The 23,594-nt window shown below is 35.6% G+C and overlaps 1 long non-coding RNA gene across 1 annotated transcript; it reads left to right on the forward strand.

The window, feature by feature from the left end:
• Positions 1-1,009: 1,009 nt before the first annotated feature.
• On the forward strand, positions 1,010-23,594 carry LOC108367440 (uncharacterized). The gene is made up of 3 exons (XR_001848251.1): positions 1,010-1,141; positions 12,165-12,488; positions 23,060-23,594. It is a non-coding gene; the product is annotated as an uncharacterized LOC108367440 (long non-coding RNA).

Here is a 23,594-nt window from a genome sequence, read left to right on the forward strand (position 1 = left end):
ATAGTTTAGTAAATATGTCTTAAAACTAAAAGCAACGTATCCATTTGTCGAACCTAGATTCTAGAAAAAATGTGAAGGAAGAAAAAAGTCACAATAAAGGCGAGGTTTGAAATTCACAAGCACTTGTTTATTTTCATTTCAATTCATGTTTTCAGATCAGGTTTTAAAAAAAAGTGAATAATAATATTAGAATAAATGTATGATCAGCTGATCGCCCCTTCGTAACAATTCCGGATGGAAATCCGCTTTGAGCTTGGCGGGCGAATGCAGAGAATTCCACTCGTCCGCTTTCGATTTGTCGACGGCGGGGGCGGTAACGCTGATGTCGGGATTTGAAACCTCTCTTATTTTTTGAGGGCTGGAAAGCTACGGTCTCCAGTCCCTCTTGATGGTCTCGCTCATGCTGGAAGTCCGGGCGAAAACGCTTGGGTACTAGCCCCCTCGACCCATCTGGATGGAAAGCGTCGGTTTCCATTCCAGGGGAGTTCGCTGTGAGGAAAGCATCGGTTTCCGCTTCAGGTTCAGGGCTTTCCCCCTCTTTCCGGGCTGGGCGGAAAGCTGAGGTTTCCGCTCCAGCTTCTGACGCCTCTATCGATATGTCGTACCATTTTCCCAATCCTAATTAGAACTTTACGAGGAAAGGAGATTGACAGGTGGTGAGCCATACCGAGGTACAAATTTACGCAATTGATGGGAAAAATGTTTATACCTGGCTTTATGTTGGGGTGGTGAGAGTCGGCAGGGTTCATGGGTACTTTGAGTTGCTTTTCTGATAAATAGGTTGCACAGAAAGTGTGGCGGACCAAAATTAAAATTTAATTGACGGAGAAATCATTATAACTTGACGTAGTAATACCGCATTTTGAAATAGATAATAATAAATAATTATGTATTATTTATTGTTACCCACCCTATCTATTGAAAAAAAATGCATATAACTTCCATTACTACAAGCACTAAATGCACACACACACTATTATGGAAAATGGCAAGTGCAACCCCAGTGTTAGTCATTGAAAGAACTCTCCGCAGTATCGAATTGTTTAGTTCATCGATATCGATAGCACACCAGTACTTCCGGCAATGGCCGGCTTTATTAATGAATTATAACATCCAGTGCACGGACTACAACACTTTATTGGTAGATATACAACTTTTTAGCTGTTTTTTATTTTCTACCATTTCTACCAACAAAGGCTAAAAATCTACCAATATTTTCCCGAAAGAAAGCAAAGAGATTTAAATGAACACAGTGTATACATAATTTATCATGGAACATACCTAAAATAAACATGAGGAGTTAACTTTGACCATAACCAACTGTTTATGGAAATATTTTTCGTTTGCAATATGTTTTTTGTGGGAGGCTGCCAAAGGTGGTGTGCAAACTTAAATCATTTCAAAACTAATTTTAATCAAAAAATTTTGAAGTGCAGAGTAATTGTTTGTTTTATTGTAAAACAGGACCAGAATCAAGACATCCGGGATCGAATCAAATTCGAATGGGAATAGTCTTTACAGCTTTTGGTAGCGAATTCGCTTTTTCAGTTCAAAATGTATTTGAGAGAAAACAGCTGTCATTTTGTTCCATTCGATTCGAATCGTGCCATGACTTGTGCCCAATTTTATGTACTACATATTTATACCTTTTTTGTTGAATGTTTAATTGTTTTATAAAGAAATACAATTTATTCCAAGGCGAATTCATATAATAAGGTGACGGCAAAAGTTCAAAAACAAAAATTCCACTAACAAATTTTACCCATAATGACAATAAGAATTACAACAAATACATCATTTTGACATTAAAAATCCCCAAGGCGAAAATTCAGCTGCTTTGGTAACACCATTTTACCTGAATTAGCTTTCATTTATCCCAAAATGAGTAAAGATTATATAATAATGTTTCTTTTAAAAAAATCTACCAACTTCTACCAATTTTTGTATGCAAAATCTACCAATATTAATTTTTTGTAACTCCGTGCACTGATGACATCGTTTTACGAGCATATCGCAAATGCTCATTAATTAATATTTCGCGTTGTGTATAGTAAATCAAATAAAACACCTCTTTGAGGTAAAATTTTCGAATGACGAAAGCTGAACTAGAAACACAAAATTTATGATATCAATTTCGTGACGAAAATTATACGCATTTTTTAACTGCCTTTGAAACGTAGGGAAAACTTTTTTATTCATACGAATCGTTGCAAAGGTTCTGTTTTTTTATTTTGTGTTTCTAGAAGTAGACGCAATTTTGCAACGTTCCGAATAAAAAAAAAAAAAGATTTTCCGTACGTTTCAAAGGCAGTTAAAAATGCGTATAATTTTCGTCACGAAATTGGTATCATAAATTTTGTGTTTCTAGCTCAGCTTTCGTCATTCGAAAATTTTACCTCAAAGAGGTGTTTTATTTGATATCAGTTATTTTGTGGTAGCAAATTTAAAATCGACGAAAATACAAACAATAAACTAAATGTTTTATTTTTCTCAAATAAATTGCTAAAAATATTCTCTAAATCTAAATTATGTATTCAAATCGATGTGTCCATTGAAACACATAGTTTTTCGAATACGGAATAAAGCAAAAAAGCATGATCAAGGATACGATGATATTAAGGATGATATGTATTCGAAAAAATTAAAAATATAAAAAAATATGAGAAATGATAAAAACTTATCAACTTGGTACCAACTTTGGATACAATAAACAACTGTATTCGTCTGATTACCTTAGTTTAATTGTTGTTAAGATTTCTACTGGGGCGCACACATGTGCTTTTTTTAGAAGTTTTACTTCTATCACGTGTACGGTGTTGCACTCGTGCTATTAAACAAATGATTTTTTCTCAAGTAGTTTTGCTCAGTGGCAATTTATACATATGTATGTAAGTAGTAGCGGCACATTGGGTGAACTAAATGCATTCATACATACATATTTATGTACAACTATAGGTAAATACCAGGTAGGTTAAGTGCGGGTGATAACCCCATGTAGCATAGTTAAATACTGTGTACATACCCGCAATTAAAATGGGAAAGAATGTTACAATTTCGGCATGTGACTGAAAAAAACTCTAAAATACACACAAACTGTGGTTTCCAAGCCATGTACGAAGTGATTAGCACAGCTGCATCCTTCAACTTGTGAACTCGCGGGAAATTCCCCGATTTGCAGGGAATTTCGGTTTCGGCAATCGGGGAATGGGAGATTTTTTTCGGGGAAGTGGGTATGTTATTTTTATATCTTAAAGTAACCAAATTAGACGGATATGTTAATTTTTAACCATTTGACCCTTTTTGGAGCGACATTTTTTCAATTGGAATAGCAATATCTCCACAACAAGAGTTTTCCCAGATAAAAGCTATATACCAGATGAAAGCTAAGGTTTTGAATAAAATGGACTGACCAGTTTTTGAGAAAATGCCCGAAATCTCTATTTTCAGCAGCCCGATTTTTAGCTTTCAGGCGATAACGTTATGGCGTATTTATATTTTATAAACACAAAAGATAGCGTTAGATAGCTTGTTTGAAGACCCTTCTATTGATAACCACATCAATGACATGGACTGCATTACTCAGTGGTAGTTTAAAAAATTGCCTTTTTTTCGAATTTCAGGCAGCAGCCACGCCCACACAGGCATACGTATCAAAACATCCTGGAACAAAACCTTCTTAGTTTTTTATGTGCTTTAATTCCTGAAAGTTTGAAAAAAATTAAATGATGGTACGTACAGACGCTACATACATACCAAAGCATCTCGTAGCGGAGACACGAACCAAAGCTCCTGATAAACAAAAAATTTTCAGGTAAAAATGTCACCGTTTTTGAAATATTTACATTTTTTCGAATTAAAAAAAAATCGTGCCTTTTCATGTGTTTTCTTTAACTGCAACTACAAACCGGGCAATACTTAGTAAATTTTTTATGTAAAATACTTCCAGATAGTTGCCTCTCCATACTCAAATGCAATGTAGTTAAAATATATTAAGGAACCATCATAAAATTAGGACTATTTCTGGATTTTTTACTTATTGATATTTTCTTCCCCAACTTTGACTATCTCGGGTGAAAAAAATGTACTGAGCTATAACTTTACATTACATAAAAAAATTGCTCATTTCATAAAGATTTCAGAAAGGTGCCACACTTACTATTTCGAATAGAAAAAAAAAGTTATAGCCGCTTTTGTGGGTAAAGGACTGAGACACGCTAGAATGTATTTAATAGATTTAAATTGAATTTGCTCTTGTTACCGTCAAATGAAATGCTAAATAGTACAAAGGTACATTATTACGTGCTCCTGGCGTTATTTTATGTTACCTTTCTGAAATCTTTATTAAATTAGCAATTTTTTTATGTAATGTAATGTTATAGCTCAGTACATTTTTTTTCACCAGAGACAGTCAAATTTGGGGAATAAAATATCAAAAAGTTAAAAATCTCAAAATAGTCCTAATTTTATGATGGTTCCTTAATATATTTTAACTACATTGCATTTGAGTATGGAGAGGCAACTATCTGGAAGTATTTTACATAAAAAATTTACTAAGTATTGCCCGGTTTGTAGTTGCAGTTAAAGAAAACACATGAAAAGGCACGATTTTTTTTAAATTCGAAAAAATGTGAATATTTCAAAAACGGTGACACTTTTACCTAAAAATTTTTTGTTTATCAGTGAGCTCACCCCCCACCTACTTTCCCCTAAAGTTTGGCACGTTACTTCTGGGACACCCTGTATAAGCGAGTCATTTCAGCATGCTACTGTGGCTGCTTTCGTCACTCGCGCGCACTGCCGTGCGCTGTGATGTGCGTAAACACGGTTCATTTGTAGCGTGTGAAAGTGAGCCCGACCGATGTGTTAAAATTAAAAAGTAATTCGGTTTTATATTTTTTAATTAACTTTGACTGTGTCACGTGGTTGATTCGTAAGGTATGTCTTTTACCATGATACAAAAAAGAAGGTAGTTCCATTGTCACTTTTTCATCGCCATATTAACATCCTGACAATTAAGTAGATTGTGACATTTCGTGCTACCATACCCAGTATCTAAAACCCTCCAAATTTTTTTTATTAATTTTTTGGTTATTTACAAACATTTTGTTCTTACAGCCCTATTCTAATAAAACCTCACAACTGAGTTGTGAGCAAAATATTGTGAGATTTCTTGTGAGGTCTATATTGTGAGGTTATTCTAGCCCACACCTCACAAGAAAAAAGCTCAACAAAATCACCACACGAGGTGGAAAGCATTTTGCTGTCTAACAGCTGTTTCGTAAATAAAATAAATACAAAAGAAGGTGGCTGAACAACAGGACAAGTAAATATTTTTGCAATTTGTTTATTTTTTTGATAATTACTTATTTTATTTTTTTAGGCGAATTTAAAAATAAATAACAAAGCAGGAGTAGGTCCAGTACTTCACACAGTTTGCAATCCACAACTTGGAGCAAAAGTTTGTACTGAAATGAAATCCTATGCCTGCTCTAACTCTTCCGAAACTGCCGCAAAAACAAGCAATAACTCCGCCATTACTGAATATACTTTTAGTTAAAAAAAAAAAAACATAACATACTGATAACGAACGAAAATTAACAAAACATTCAATTGCTCACTAAAAATCGGCTGTTTTTCTCTTGTGAGGGTCTCATTCGTACATCATACATTTCCTGACAATTGTGAGCGTATGAGCTTTTGAATTTACGCCAGCATAGGGATAACCTCACAACATGATTCAATAATACAAGGTTCGATAAATTGACAGTTGTCTCTCTCGCATCGCTCCCTTAGCAGTGGCACCGTGTTGCTTCTTTGCAAATTTACATGGAAACAGTGTAGCTTTGGTGTGAAATAAAAGTATAAGCTTTTGTGCAATATGTTTATTTGTATATGCATATGAAGCATATTTAACTGATGAAAACATAAGCATTGGATGTTTATATCAATCTCATAGTAGTCTTATTTTAATTTTGAGTCATTTTGCAGTTTTTATACAGCTAAATAGCATATAAATTACGTAATTCACGTAGATATATAAATATTACGTTCAACATTTCGTTTAAAATGCCAGATTTCCTGCAAATACTTTAGAATTTACAAAAGGAATTTCACTACTAATTGCCTACTTTGCGTACTTTTCTACTACTATTTTCGCAACAAGGGATTGCATTCTTGCCCTTTCTCTGTCCTTCGCAAATGCAACCTTTTGTAAGGGAGTGTCAAACCGCAGCTGTCAATAATTATCTAACCTTGTATTATTGAATCATGACCTCACAATAGTCAGAAACCTCATAATAGTGAGTGTGGTAATTTTTGTGAGGGCAACAGAATAGGGCTGTTAGAATAGAAATTTGAACGAGCAAAAGGTATATTGTTGGGTACGGCTCGGTTACTTGTACAATAATTTTGGGTTAATGTGTCCAAATGCTTAACCCAAAGCAAAATATTTTGACATACACGTGTGGTCAAACAATTACACGTTAGTTCAATACAATTTTATGAATAAATTAGGTTTGAAATATGGACCTTTTTTTTACAAATACTGTGGTCAGCGTAGACGGTGTTTGGACCTACATCTTCTCGGTCAANTACAAATACTGAGGTCAGCGTAGACGGTGTTTGGGCCTACATCTTCTCGGTCAAAATTCTAATTTTACCCAATTTTTTAATGGGTCCGTCTCCGCTTGCCACCCCAAAACCATTCAACAAATAACCGAACATTTCCCCTTTTGTTTTTGAAAGAGAAAAGGTCTATTGCTTAATGAGTTTATAATTGCGTTTCTAGTTTTCATACTAACAATCATCAATTTTGTTTCACACCTCGTCCAATATTGAACAGTAAAATATATTTGTTTTTACCTACAGGAACAACGATATTGTCGAAATATACTAGAATTAGATAANTAATACTTAGTCCTGGCTAGCTCCATTGTGAAATTATCAGCTGACATAATGACACTAAACAAGTTTTAAATATGTTCACTAAAATTTTATTAATGTAAAAATAAAGATTTTGGCAAGTAGTTATCGAAGTTAATGTAAAATTTAAACATTTTCAAGAAAAGATATTAATTATTTTAAAAAGGTAAATGTTAATACAACTATTTTATTTATACTCCCAAATTTAGGATATAAAATCCCCTATACCAGAAAACTTAAATTGGGTAACGCCGCTGCGAATTTTTTACAATTGTGCAATTGTCAAAAATCCCCTTTTTAATCAAAAAGTTGTTTATTGAAACTATCTTCTTTTTTGTATCATGTCTTTTACTATTGTTTTATTCAGAATCTAATAAAGTTTTTACACACAAATTGAAATAGACAAAGTATTTAAAGCTAAATTGTGCGATTTATGTGTAAAATTGGGGAAAACAAAGTGATTCGGTTCTCGGCGAAGAACCTATATTACGGAAATCGGGGTTTTCTTTCGTACAAATCACACGTGGGAATCCGAAAAACCCAGTTAAAGCGTTTCTAGGGAAAGTGGTGGCACACGCGGTGCATAGTATTATGTGAAACATGCTATTCATATATGCGTATTTATGTGTTTAGATAGGTTATGTAAAAAAGTGCAATGCTGAAAGAAACATGCACACCTATGTATGTGCATAGTAGTGTGCCCAGATGACAACAAAGTATGGGCACCTATCAGCGTTGCCATAGACAAATTTTTTTTCCTACCATAACCAACCAAAACCTACCAAACATTTTTTTGGGTTTTAATATTTGTTTTCGATTTCAAATTTTTTAAAAATATAAGGGGAATTCCAAAACGTCAAAAAACAAAGCATTAGCCTCTTTTATTTCTAAAGCGCACTAGAAGAAAAAGTCTAACTTGCGCAACCTAGTTGGAAACTAGCACCAAACCGTGGTTGCGAACATTTGGCATTACAATCTTCAGCGGTTTGGAAGTAAAAGAGACTGATGCTTTGTATTTTGACGTTTTGGAATGCAGCCATAGTTAACATAACATTTAGTAAAACTAAAACACAACTAGATTAATGAAAACAAATTAACTGCGTATAACGATTCATTTTACTGAACAGACTTATCCATATGTACATATGTCTCTTTACACATACATACATATCGTCACTAGATACGAATGAAGACGCGAGCTCCAAAGTTGATAGCGAAAAAAGAGGCGTAAAAAAAATTTCGCCGAAGAAAGACTCTTAACATAGATGACGGCAAATAAAGCCGCGTTAACCTCTTTGACAGCGAAGAAAGACCCATAAACTTATGTCCGCGGTCAACTATATATTCGAGCGCAACAGTATTCCCCAGATTTCCCCAAAGAGTTTTTCCGAGCTTTTTATTCGTGTCTAGTGACGATATTATTATTATTATTACGTCGAAGATACCCGTGCTGCGACCTAAGAAGATATATTGTGCTAAATTAAAATTGTAGTCACTCCAACCTTAGGCTATTTAAAAAGCTCAGCACTTTGGATGAGGCCATGTTCCAAACTTTAGATGAAGAAAGCAATCGTTCTCCAAGGTGTATCAATCTACGATTCATGCTTCGTGGACAGGCACATAGAATATACTCTGTGGTCCCTACAGTCCGTCTCTACAGAAAGACCCATTTAATTAAAACCGTACGTTAACTTGCAGTCAGGTTGACAGTAAGAGCTCTAAATCTTGGTTTTCATTAGGTCATATTTGACGTCAAATGTTGTCAAAATAATGAAAACGGGTTGTCATCTGGTGTCATTTGCGTTTGTTGTCATATATCACCACGCACGGTCATATAAAATGACATCCAAATGAAAACGGCCCTCGCCGCTGATGTGACAGTATTTGACAACCAAAATGTGTTTGCCAACATGTTGGCATTTTGATTTCGTTTGCCATGCGAACAGCTGATTCTAGCTACAAAAATTGCTAAGGTATTGTCTTACCTTTAGCTTACCTTTTAGCTACAAAAAACCCAAAAATGCAGATCGATAGAACTTTTCACGCAGATTTCAACCATACCCAATTATTTGGGGAAAGTAAAAAACAAAGAAAATATAACAGGTTAAACTACAACTTTCCTATTTTTTATATGTTTCATATCTCGGAAACTACTTGACCGATTAACAAAATATTAATGCCAATTCAAAGATAATTTTAATAGGGTTTTTACGATGTATTTACTATAACCATTTTTAAACCAAATTTTTGGTAAATGCTATTTAAAAAAAATGTACTTTCGTTAAATTTTGCCATATAACAAACCTTTTATATAAGGTAATAACTTGTAATTTCTAAATAATATAAATTTCTGTAGCATTAATTATGCAATTTTCTCCAAAAAAGGTAATTTAATGAAACAATTTTTTTTTTGTTTTTTAGTATTTTTGATTTAAAAATATAAAAAAATCAGAGAAATTATGTACATCATCTGAAAGATAAACTAATCGTCTTTATTTTGACATCATTAGTGGTTTAATCGGTTATGTTGTTCATAAGATACTGATATTTCAAAATATCGAAAAATTTAACCTAACCCCCTATATCTTAATTTTTTACTTGCGCTAAATAATTTTGGTAAGGTTGAAATCAGCATGAAGGGTTCTACATAATTACATTTTTAGTTTGTCTATAGCTTTTGACGTCAGAAATGCAAGCGGAATGTCAATCATCTGACACCGAAACTTGCCGACAGTCTTTGACATGCACTGCGGTATCGACATTTGGTCAGTTTTTAAAATGTAATGGAAACGTATTTGACACCAAATGAACAGCTGTCAGATGAACGCAGTTTTTGATGCCAGTGATTTTGACCTAATGAAAACCAGCCTTAAGTTCAAGGTGTCTTTCGGAGTTCCTGCCGGAAAGAGTTATGCATATCTTTGATTGTCTTATTCCCTTTGACTTCCGCCAGTAGGCAGAAATTTGAGATTATTCCCAGCTAGCTCCTAAGTAGGTCTGCAGTGTATCCATTAGATGTACCACAGAAAGGCTAGGTACCATGCAAACGCATTAGGGTTTCACGCTTTGCGAGACAGTCAGCCCTTTCGTTGTCTTCAAACCCTTCATGCGTGACGCTATTGTGGGCTCGCAGGTGGTTCAAGAGTTTACAAGCCTTGATGCCGTTTTAAAAGACTCTAAGGCCTTAAACACTGCCTGAATGTCCGACATAATATTTATTCTGGCCTCATTTGCCTTCTACGGATGACATTTGCGAACACAGACTTCGATTGGGAAGACTTCCGCCTGAAATAAGGTTGAGTACGAGCCCATTGGCAGACTTTCTGGAATCTTGGTCCAAGTACGCCATAAATTATATCGCTACCTAAAGGTGAAAAGGCGCCAAGTCCATTTTTTTTAGTTAAGTTTTTGATGCAGAATAACAGGTAATACGAGACTACATCGATTTCTCGTCTCTCCTGAAAAATTTCTAAAAATGGACTTGGCACCTTTTCACCCTTATAACATGTCTAACTATTGCTGTCCACACTGCGGTTTGAGGTTTATAAAGCAGTACAAATGTAGAGAACAGTGTTCGGACTTACAAAACTCGATTCAGGACTAAAAATCTGAGCAAAAACAAATTTTCCGTACTAGATTGAATTTTTTATTTTCGTTTCTGTCATTAATTGTTTGACTTAAATATTTTCTATTCATGTAAAAATAAGAACGCGAGGCAATGTAAGGATAATATGTTAAATATTTAGGTACTATTTAGCATTTTCTATAAAGTAGAACGTTTCTAACACTTAATTTTTTAAAGAGCAATAGGATCTAAACCTTTTCTACTTTATATAAATTTCATTTTACATATATTTTTTAACAACTTAAGTAAAGTTCTGCATCCGCCAATTTCTACAGCCGTACATCAAAAAATAACCAAGTTAAGTTAAGTTTTAACAGTGAGATTTGGCTAACTTTCAATTTTTTTACTGAAACCGGTGGTGAACACTCAAAAAACGGCCCCAAGAGGAGCATAACATGAATGAAATAAAAACGGAATAGATTTCAAGTCAAGCGGAGTAGAATAAAATTTTTTTCAAAAACCGAAGTAATTCTAATCTGATCTTAGTGAGGTCCAAACACTAGTAAGGAACGAATTTTTTACATTTTAACGCTAATGACCCACAGATGGCGGGAAAACACAGGGTTGTATCAGACTTTCGGCGTGGTTTCGAGTTGGTTAGCTTTTAACCATCTCAGTGAAATGGTTAAGTGCTGTCATTTTTATATGGCGAAACTACGCTAAATAAAGTGGGTTATCGGGATAACCAACTCAACAGCCATAACTACGTGGTTAGCTCCGGTGGGGACATGGTATTAGGTCACGATATATGGATGTCCGTATTGCATATTGGCAATAATAAGGTATACGTTTGAACTTAGGAATCAGGTATATTTACATGTTTCTGGCCGCCATGATACGAACGCACCGGTGAAATACTTGTGTAAAAAAGGTTGCTAAAATATTTGGAGATACGTACATATTTTCTATTTTTCGCAAATAACTATTACTCATTGTGTTATAGTGAAAACGAAAAAAAAACGTGGTGATTGAGTGCGATTATATTGGTATTTATTTTAGGTAATTATCTAGTTGGGCTTTTAACGCCCATTTTTTGTTAATAACTTTTGATCGGGTAAAAAAAGTTAATTTCCGCTCTCGGATTCTTGTTATTGGGGACCAGACGCGTCTTCCCAAAATTTTTACCAATTTTGGGAGTTGAAAGCCCACCTATATAATTACGGATTGTAACCCTCACTTGCTTCTCCTTTCTGTATTGCCATAAAAAGAAGCCGAACTATTTCTGCGCAGAACCTCTTTCTGAATAGGCGGCCTTCGGCCGCACTTAGGGATTATAACCCTCACAAAGTAGAATTCTTTTTCTGTGTTGCGAAGAAAAAGCGCTGAACACCTTTTGCAGAGAACACCTTTCTGCGTAGGTTAATAACTTTTAATCGGGTACTTGTTATTGGGGTCCAGGCGCGTCTAATGGTACCCCCTTTCCAAAATGTTGACCAATTTTGGGCGTTGAAAGCCCACCTAGATAATTACCTTATTTTAAATATAATAAGTGAAACTTAGTGAAGATTAGCAAAAATTGTTCATAAAATATGGTTTTGGGTACAGAAGTGTTCTACAATCGCAGAGCATCAACACAGCTCGATTATTTTTATTTATTTTTTATTTATTTCTTTTTCAGCGCCAATGTTCTTAACGTTAAGATGCACCCACTTTTCCCGGTAATTTAAGCCTCTTGGCAGGCCAAACAGATGCACGAACTTGTTCTATATTAAAAAAATAAAATTTTAACAAATCAAGAGTTGAATTAAATCGCTTCAGAAATATATAAATTGAAAAAAAAATCCCTATGAAGAGGAATGTGAATAAACCGCAAAATCTTACGAAAAAGTGGCAAAAAACGCTAAGAAAGTAATTTTCAGAAATTCGCTACCAACTACAACGATGGCCAAGTGTGGATCTGCAGTTGAGGAGGTCTACGTAAAATCGCTTACGATAAATGAAGGTAACTATTTGTAATTTAAACTAAGGGTCAGTTTCTCAGTGCACGTCTGCAGTTTCAAATCGGACTGACTGGATTATACCCAGATTAGCCAAGCAAATGTCCGCCAGCTGTTCACTGCAGACGCAGTTTATGTGATCTAAGTTTAAACTGGCACGAAGAAGCTGGCCCTAAGAAGATGCAACAATTTAAAGTCTATACAATGAAAATATAGTTGAAAATGTTGGTAGCGGTAGAAACTCTTCTCCTAATCGTCCTCAGCATTTGTTTCCGTGTGATAGGGTGGTAGTAATAGCAGTTTGACAAGAGGTCTTGTCACAGTGCCCTTTTCAGTCAGCATGTCAACAACTCGGACTCTACTGTCCTAACCTGGGTGCAAATTAACCACCCTACGTAGTCTCCATTCGTAAGGCGAGAGAGTATCTTCTTTTATGACCACCATATCTCCTACTTTCATGTTTGCCTTTGGATGTTTCCACTTTGTGCGTTTTTGTAGCTCGATCAGGTATTCATAAGCCCCCCATATGCGGAGCTGCGACAGGTATGAAATGTCAGGTTAGTGATTGGTGAACATATTTTGATACCGTCTGTGTACGCGCGTCGGAAAGAAATGCCTAAAAATCTGCTTTTAACGCTCTTGAAGCTCCTACAAAGTTTGTCCCATTGTCTGAGTAGACATTTTTTGGGCACCCACGTCTGGAAACGAATCTTGAAAATGCCGCTAGGAAGGATTGGGTACTCAAATCATTTGTGGCCTCTAGATGGATGGCCTTCGTAGAAAAACAGACCATAAGACAGACGCAACCCTTTGAAATTCGGCACCCACACCCACGATAGCTTTTTATTTCAAAGGGTCCAGCGAAATCCACACCTGTATTGGTAAGTGCTTGCGAAAATGTGGTTCGCTCTTGTGGAAGGATCCCCATAAGTTGGCTTTGCGAGCGTTTTTGGTGAATAGTACATATTTTGCAATTATGGATGGTGGATCTTATTAGTGTTTTCACCTTTGGAATCCAGTACTGCGTTCGGATGAGACGCAACATGAGTTGGTTTTCGCCATGGAGAGAGATGTCGTGTACAAATTGGACTAGTAGGCGCGATAACCTGCAGCTGTATGGGAGTATGACTGGATGCCGTTCACTATATGCAAGATCAAGAGATGCACCAAGACGACCACCAGTTCTCAGCACATCATCTTTATCAAGCAGCCAAGAAGGACCTTGCCACCACAACGAATTTTATACCAATTCATGCGCTAATATGCCCCTACTTGCTAAATCTGCTGGATTTGTGGCAGAGTCGACGTGCAACCAGTTAGAATTCCCTACCTTGTCTATTATTTTTGTAACTCGATGGGCAACGAATGTTGACCACGAACATGGGGGCTTACGTATCCATGCTAAAACAATAGTCGATTCGGTCCAAAGATGCATGTTTAGATGGCCTAATTCAAGGTTATTTGTAATTGATTCGACTATTTCTTCTAGTAATACCGCCCCGCAAAGTTCCAACCTAGGCCATGAAATTGTTTTCACTGGAGTTACTCGAGTTTTCGCCAACAGCAGGTTGACATGTATTTCCTTCTCTTTCGACACGTAGGTAGACTGCGGCCGCGTATGCCTTTTCGGAAGCATCGCAGAATCCGTGAATTTCGACGCTTTCCCTTGGTGAGAAAGATAACCATCGCGGTATCCTTATTTTATCTATTTCTTTATAATTTTTTGTAAAATTCTGCCACCTATCTAAGGTTGGCACGGAAACCGTTTCGTCCCACTTTGTACCCTCCAACCATATATTTTGCATAAGTATTTTTGCAACTATTATTATTGGTGCTAGCCAACCCAACGGGTCGAGTAGTTTGGCGATCGCTGACGATATCGCTCTCTTTGTTGGCGTGATGTTATCTTCTATGGTCTTGGGTATGAAATAAAATTGGTCGGAATGCGCATTCCACCTGATACCTAATGCTTTTACACTGCTAGTATCCTCGAATTCTAAGATACTTCATCTGGTTGGCATCCACGAGAATTTGCCAGTACATCTTCTCAATATCGCTATTGAAGACGTAACTAAAAAGCCTCTAGCGGAGAATCAAAATTGGTAAATCAGCTTGAAGGACTGGTAAAAGAACATCGTTCTTGCTGACCCAATTCGCTGAAGAAGACGAAGCATTAAAAACCACCCGAACCTTTGTTGATATACTTTCTTCTTTTATCACGGCATGATGAGGCAGATAGTAATTGTCGACTGCATCGGCCAACTGAAGTGCATTGATTTTTGACATATGTCCCATTGTCTCGTACTCCAGTATGACCCTGTTGTATTCCGCTTGCAAATCTGGATTTTTCTTGAGGCGTGTCTCGTTTTTGTAGAATTGCGAGCACGCTATTCTCAGTGATGGCCCCAATTTGGTATCAGCCGTGAACTCCGCTTTGAATGGAAACAAAACGATATACCTTCCGTCTGGGTTCCGTTTGGTCGTACGCTTGTAGAGCTCCTCGCACTGCGTTTCTTCGGTTGTTGGCGCTCTGTTTCTCGGCAGATTCTCCAGTTCCCAGAATGATCATAACTGTTTATCAAGGGCAACCTCATTGTAAAATGAAACTCGATTATTGCTGGTTGGGCTGGCTGCATCAGCGCGACCAGTCAGTATCCAACCGAATACTGTTTCTTGCGCTAAGAGAGTACTGAAAACGTTCTTCTTAATTCCACCTAATGTTATTTGGGGATATATATCTCCTCCAAGAACTAGGTCGACTTGCTCATTCACAAAAAACCTTTTGTCTGCCAAACCAAGATCAGGAAAAACTTGTTGGGTGAGTGCGCTAACATGACAAGTAGGCAAATTCCCTGTCAGATTTGGTAGAACTAACACAAGGGCATCAATAGAAATAAGAGGGTCAATTGGTGACCGCAATTGAATCGAACACGATTCTTTCACTTGCGCTGAAACAGAATTATTGATGCCCGAAACTTGTGCTAACATCTTCTTGGTCGGATAGTTGATTCTGCGTCTGAGCCTCTCCGTGATGAAGGAACACTAAGAGCCAGAATCAATTAACGCTCTTCGCAAAGTTAGTACCGTTAAAATGAATATTTACTCGAGCTGTCCCAAGTAAAAGGCCTTTGCTGGAATTCGCGTGATGTGATTGCACATATCTGACCGCTTTACCTTTTCCCTTTGAAGATTGGTTCTGTAATTGTGCCTGCCTGGATATCGATGCACCATTGTTAACTGGATTGGCTGTATTCTCCTTTGTCGTTGTTTTACCTGGAACCGCCTGTATATCAGAGCTGTGTAAGTGTGAAATCATTTTCAATTTTAAATCAAAAATTTTTTTCTATCCAGTTTTCATTACTTATTCTTCGCTTAAGATTGGGGTTTATATTTTTTTAATTTTCCATTCACTCAAAGCAGTTATGAACTCACACATCAACATATTCATAGCAAGATTGAAAAAACCAATGCCCAATCAAAAAAAGGTTTAACACTGAATCCGTATTGAAAAGGCTGCAATCTTTTATGTGTGTGCATTCTCTAATTCAGTACCAATCATTAGTTCAAAGACACCCTGGTAAACAACTTTTTGATAAAAAGGAAGATTTTTGACAATTGCTCAATTGTAAGAATTCAAACCGGCGTTACCCAATTTAAGTTTTTTGGTAAAGGCGATTTTATATCATAGGTTTGGGATTATATATAAAACAGTTGTATTAACATTTACGTTTTAAATATAATTCATGTTTTATCTTGAAAATGTTTAAAATTTACATTAAATTAGATAACTACTTCGCATAAGCTTTACATTTAGGTTGATAAAATTTTANTTATCTTGAAAATGTTTAAAATTTACATTAAATTAGATAACTACTTCGCAGCTTTACATTTAGGTTAATAAAATTTTAGTGAAAATATTTTAAAAATCTCAGTGTCTTTAATAAAAAAAACTGCTCATCATAAAAATTTGAATCGCCGTTCGGTGTCGGCGTAAGACTGTAGGTCCCTCCCATTTGTGTGACAGCAAGGGCGCACGCTACAAATCGGAGGAGAAGCTCGGCCAAAACTTAGCAAAAGTGTCAAGGCCAAAATATGATTATTATAAATAAATTTAGTTTCAAACAGGTCGCAACCCTCTTCAAATACCTCAAAAGTATTCCCAATATTATTTAGTTGTGAACCCGCATGAGTCCGAAATTACCATTTTTTTTTACCAGAATTTTCAGATTTTACCGGAAATCTTACTTGGTTTTCTGGCAACTGAGAGGACAAATAAGAGAGTAAGTAAGGTCATCTCTTTGTCAGAAGCTACCAGTTTTAGTCCGACGATTTTTTGGTGGTAAATTCTGGTAAATGTGATCCGATGTAGTGGGTTTGACAAGTAAGTTGTAAACAAAAGAGAAGTGCACTCTGCTAATGCATGTTGAAAAGTATTTAATTACTTGTGTAAGTGGATTCTAATGAATTTTGGTTAAATTACAAAACGATTAAAAATATATTAGCCGTTATTTTACGTTTAAAAACTTTAAGGCGCGTATTCATAGTCCAGCAACTAAGTCGAAACTAACAAAGTTGCAACTTAGATTTAAGTACCAACTTAAAATTTACCTCTATTCATAGTAGCATTTCAGACTTCTACTAAGTAGTTTCGACTTAGTTTACGATATAGCAAAACGAGTGTGAAAATGTATAGATTTTTCTTTACAATATTTATATATATTTTGGAAAAATTACATTTTTATTAAATAATGTCAAGTTTGATCATCCCTTTATGTAATTTTCTATTTTCATTGCATGATTATGCAAAAGAATAAGGTATCATTTTCTTGTTAATTGTGTGAAATAGCCAGAACAACCACAGTGATGTGAAGTCGATGTTTATCGAAAGCATGCTGTGAAACATACAAATAGTAGATATCTAAATGTTATGCACAAATTTACTTTAAAAGAANTTCAATATTATCAAAATCACCCTCTACCAACTTAATTTTTACATATTTCGTCTGTTTTCCCTTAATTTGATAAAATACTTCTTCCTAGTTACGATTTAGTTGCAGCTGCAGCCGAAACTAAAAGCTTTAGTTGTGACTTAGAATAGTTTCGACTTAGTTGAGTACTAAATATGACTATGAATATGCGCCTAAGACTTTAACACATTACCACCCTATACTCTATATGCCCTTGACCATTGAACTAAATCGTTGTTTATTTGGGTAAGATCAAAATATATTTTACTATTCCATATTGGAGTTGGTGTGAAACAAAAATTAATAATTTATTGTTATGTATGCAAGTGAGAACTACAATTATGAGCTTATTGAGCATCTCTTAGTCAAAAACAAAGGCAATTTTGCTTGATCAAGTTTCGAATCTAAGAAGAAAATGTTTTTAAACAAACAAAAGGTTAATAATAAAATTTGAAGGATTTAAGATATTACGTATGGTAGCATGAAACGTCACAATCTTCTTAATTGTCAGGTTGTTGATATAGCGATGAAAAAGTAACAATGGAAACACATAGCCGAAGATTTCATACTTACAGTGGGATAAACTTCAAACCTCTAATATAAATTAGTTAAATTTAGTTATTATTTTTTTATCAATTTTAAGTTTTCGTTTGGAATAATTTTCATGAACTTATCTATTAGGAGATATCTTGGGAAAATTACCGTACATGCGATATCTATTAAAATTTTGACATCCTCACTTTTTGGAAAAAGAAGTTCAAGATACAAGTTTATGTTCAAAAAATAAATTAAACAATAAAAGTCTCCTTATATTTATGGAACTTATAATTGGAACATTTTTACTACCATTCCGCAGGGTGAGGGTTCCGGCCAACATAAAAAAGGAAAAAGTTTTTTGTAATAGTGAAAACTGTAGGTCCCTCTCCTTTGTGCGACAACATCAAGGCGCATGCCACAATCGGAGGAGTAGCTCGGCCAAACACTAACATATGTCGATGGTCCTCTGCAATAACGGCATAACTAAAAATTTCAGGTTTTTGAGTTATATAGTGGATTAGGTTTATAAATAACCATATTCTTCTGAGGCAAGTCGACATAGGCTTTGTTGTTACCAATCCGGCAGCGGCAAAGTTTTGCCATTTGGAATAAAACCGAAGTAGCCAATCCTTACTACTGAATAGAGATGGCACGGGCCCCTGTATAATCCCGCGGGTACGGGCCGGAATATTTGCTGTCAGCACGAACTCGTGCGTGTATGGGCGTTCAGTAAAATTTCATAAAAGCACGAATAAGCACGAAAAAGCGCGTTGCCAATACTACAAATTTAGATAAGCTTTTGTTTTTATCAAAAAAAAAGCAAAAAAAGAAATACTTGGAAACCGATAGAAAAAATAAGACCCTTAGTAGTTTTGTTTACATATTTGTACATAAAATACCTTCCACTTCCACTCCCAGAAAATACATAAAAAAAAAACTTTGATGTAAAAAATTGATTCGCTTAAGTAAATATACATACATAAACACAAAATTAAAAATATGTACATATGTATACATACAATAAAAGTTGGCTCTTTATTTCCGGCCTGGGACGTGTCCCGTCGTGCCGGGCCGGGCCGGGCCGGGCCCCACTAAAATTCTTAACGTGCGGCCTCGTGCGTGTTTTAAAAGCTGATTTTGCACTCTTGCCGGGCCGGGCCTGAAAATTTAGGCCCGTGCCCATCTCTACTACTGAACAGTGACAAATATCTAACATTAATCGTGAATATTGGCATAAGCCAAAAATTCTGAAATAACGACACTTTTCAGCAACACAAATGGATTTTTTTTTCGTTTAACTACATACGAGTTGTTACTTATTTCGTAGTTTTGCAGACCAACACTTACTGAATCTTTAGAAAAAGACATAATTTGAAAGCTTACAATATGACTGTAAATAATCCGGAATTATTCCGTTCCAAGACATATTATTGCGAAATTACGAAACAAAAAGTCTTTAATTGGCTCTACTGAAATATATGAAATTTTGAGTTGTGTCGTTATTGCAGAGGACCATCGATGTGTAAGCGCCTTTCTATTATTATTAGTAATGATCAATACAATTTTAAATTACATAAACCCAGTCACAGCACTTTTTTGTATTCGACACTTCCAAAAATCACATAATACATAAAATAAATAAAAGCTGTTTTGATCAATATTACATAAACTGGAAACTGTTAAAAATAAGTGCGCTTGTGTACAGAGATTTTAGAACCTATTTAGTTCCTAAAATGTCTGTTTGCAACAGATAACAATAAAAATTCACATCAAATTGCTAAGAATGATGAAGGAAATCGATTCAGACATGCCTGTTTAAATGGCCGTGCGTGCACAAAACAAGCCAATGTTAATTAAGACGCTATTCAAGTATTGTGTAACCACCAGTGGGAAGGCGGGTGGGGAGGAGGCCTTTGGTTTGCTTATTTTTAATGACAAGGGGCAACATTTCTTCAAATAAAACATTAATTACAAACGCACAAATTTTGCCTGCAATTTCGATCACAATTGAACACTGCACTTCGCTCTCGTTTCGAATTTTTGAAGGCGTTTTTTAAGGTATTTAGTGGTTTAACACTTCTTGGAGGTACTTGGTATTGTAAGAAAAATATGCGCAATTCGATGCCTTACTATATTTTTTTGTAAAGAATGCCCGTTTTCTTTAAATTTGTAAAATTACAAAAATTTTTTTATTTTGTTTACATCTGTCATTTGTTACAATTAAAGAAAAGTCTAAGAGTTGCCAAATATAAACATTTTTATATCTATTTATTGTAATAATAATTTACAATAATAATTTATTTAATTGATATTTTACTAAAACACAAATTTGGAGTCCTAATACGTTTGTAAAACTATTTATCACAAAATGTTATTAATTGTTTGCAAGCGTACTATAGTTTTTATGCATTTTGAGAACAAATAAGGGAATAATATATACATACATGTGCGTACTTCCACTCCATAGAACCACGGTTAGATCCCTGGTCAGATCATAACCCAAAATAGCAGTAGTCCTTTCGGCACGCAATTACAAACCTTCGAGTATATATCCGCCATTTGGCGTTCGGTGTCAGCCTTAAATATGTAAGTGTCTCCATTTGTGTCACAACAACAGAACTCATGCCTCAACTTTGAGGATAAGCTCGGCCAAACACTTAGAAAAATATTTCAGCACCAAATATTTGTTTAGTTATTTTAAGGGAGATGGCGATCTTCAGATTTCACATTTTGAGTACACAAATATCAACCCTGATACAACAAATAGTATTAGTACTGATTGATAATGACAGATTGCATTCCCATAACCGTACAATCATACACGATTGAGTTTTTTTTTGCATTCACATTCTCTATGAGAATGGGTCTTAACCATTCCATAACACTCTACATATGTTGTGTTTACGATTTGTAACCAATCTCAAGAGTGGTTGTTAAATTTTTTAAATCAAACAATCACATTTTTGAAACAAAAAAAATGAGAATGCACACTCAATTGATTCATTACACAGCTCTGCTGTATATGGAGTAGGGTGTGATGTCGAGAATAGCAATTGGCACAGTTGTAGGAACTCGTGCATTTCGACACCGTATGCCCGAAGGACAGGCAGTTAAAACAACTATTGTTGGTTTTAATAAAAGCGATCCTATCAGATATCGACATATTCAAGAATTTTTGGCACATATGCAATCTGTGATCATTTCTTTGACACATTTTGCAAGTAAATTTGCTTACACTAGTTTGGAAGGTGCCAAGTTTCTTTTGTGGGGTTCAGAGGTATGTTTATGACTTGAACTTTTTGGACTTTTAGAAACCTTGTTTCCTCTTAACCCCGAGACTGATTCCAAGGTTTGGAATCTACTTGACAAGAATTGTCCATGTCAGCCCACCTGGAAATTTCTGTTTTATTTTGCACTGATTGCTCCCACAGTGAAAGAGTATCTTCTGGTAGTTTTGTGGAGCAGAGGTATGTAATTGTTGGATCCCAGGTTGAAATGTCAATTTTATGACTCTTTAGGGAAGATATGCAATTGTTTATATCCCTTTGCATTCTCTTAATTGCACTCCCGCATTCTGTTTCCACCGCCTGTAAATTGAAGAGTATCTTCAACTGGGTGTTAACTAGGATCCTTTTATTTTCATACCTGTCGCACAAATTCTTCGAGGCTATGTTAAAACCATCATTTGTCAGGTCACATTTCTTAACAATTTCTCTGGCTTCACCCTGCGTTTTCTGACTAAGATAATAAAGTTTTTGAATGGGTGTAAGCCGCTTGTTCATTTTATATATAGCCGTGAACATGTCACGAAATGTTGGCCATGACAAATAATCGCCTTTGAATACGTCGATATCACAAGGCGGTAGGTGTAAATTATGCTGTGTGACATGTCCTCATCTTCCTTCTCGGATTTTGCAAATATTTCCGATAAATCGTTTATTTTGGACATACAACGCACAAAAGATGCAAAGCACGTTTTACCTTTCTTACGTATCGAACTTATATCTTTAGCACCAATTGATTCCGTAGCCGGCAAGTCATCAAAAAGTGCTTTGGCTTTCTCCCACATCCCCTTTAGCTCCTCTTGCTGAATTTTCAGCGAATGCTTGGTGTGCTCACTTGTTGGTGTGCCAAGAAATTCGATATCAAATTCAATAACCGAGTCAGCTAAGCGAATGTATGTTTCCATTTTGAAGTTTTAACCACAACCTAATAAGATATCTCAAGATTTTTCCTCAGAATAAGCAACTCAAAGAAAACACCCACGATAGTGAATGACACAATTGAAAATATCACCAAATAGCCACCCTCGTTGCAAAAAAACACAAAATATGCCTCCCAACTCCACAACTTTGTAAATAAAAAGTTAAAACTTGTAACTTGTTCATTGTATCTATGTACATATATGCATAAGCGCTTTATTTAGTACTATATGTATGTGCGCGTGTGCTATGCTTCGATTATGCACTAGATCAGATTGGTCGCCACCCGACAATTAGATTTAATTTAATCTTATACTTTTTGATAAACACGTATATATGTGTACCCGATGCAAATATATAACACTTTTTCTGAAATCGGTGTAAATCTATACCTTGCGGTAGGGACTTTGTTAATATAAAATCGAAATAGCGATTTTGAGGTTAAGCCTCTGCAACCTTGCGAGTTGTATAGTATTTAATACACTTTATGCCACTTAAACGAAACTCTAATATTTGAAATAAATCGCACTATGAACGTTACATAAACTTTAAATCCGATTCTAAACTTATTATTTTGCAGTTTTTTAAGGAATTTTATTTCACTGAAGCAATGTGTTTGAACCGATTTTCGCGCGCATTTAGCAGTAGGGCTATTGTGCCTGTAGTGGACAGACAACAAATATGTTAGTGGACTGTAATTATGTGCACTTAATACGTCTTTTCGCTTCTAATTTTTCATAAAATCACCCGCACACTTTTCTTTTTATGTATATATGAAACTTTTCACCAAAAAAAAAAATACAACCAAGAGCTGGGATATTTCAAAAAACCACGTACCTTTTTAATGTGCTTTATGCTGTATTTTTGTAGCTGATGAATTCAATTGTACTGTAGCGACCACGTATGGGCTCCTTGATTAGCTGATGTGCTGGATTGCGGAATTGTCGTATCCAATGCTGCTGGAAAAATTTATTCTCGGCTGTTAAAGCTGCCTAGCGTTTTTGTTCTGGCTTATATCCGGTAATTCTTATAATTTTTGCTCACGGCGACGGAGGACCATGTTCATCGGGCAAGTATGGGCAAGAGCGCAGTTTTCGGGTGTGCCGCAAATTGGTAATAACCCAGTTTCCCGTTTGCACCGATGTATTTTAATTAGAAGAAAGTACACAAGGAAGTTTGTATTAACAAATAGAATTAACAATGGTTTTATTGCTTAATATATTAATATGTACAATTGTATTTTCAGGTTATATATGTATATAGTTAGATGAGGCGGTGAAAATTGGTGGCACGATGACGTCTTCTCAAAAGGATGTTCGGAAAACAAGTAACAGTCCGTTCTTTTTTTTAGTGAGCCCATCGAACCACGATCCAGAAAATAAAGGTCGCGCCATTCGCGGACCGC

Source organism: Rhagoletis zephyria, unplaced genomic scaffold (assembly GCF_001687245.7).
Source record: "Rhagoletis zephyria isolate East Lansing unplaced genomic scaffold, Rhagoletis_zephyria_1.1 Rzeph_scaffold_02686, whole genome shotgun sequence".
In the NCBI taxonomy this organism is placed as follows: Eukaryota; Metazoa; Arthropoda; class Insecta; order Diptera; family Tephritidae; genus Rhagoletis; species Rhagoletis zephyria.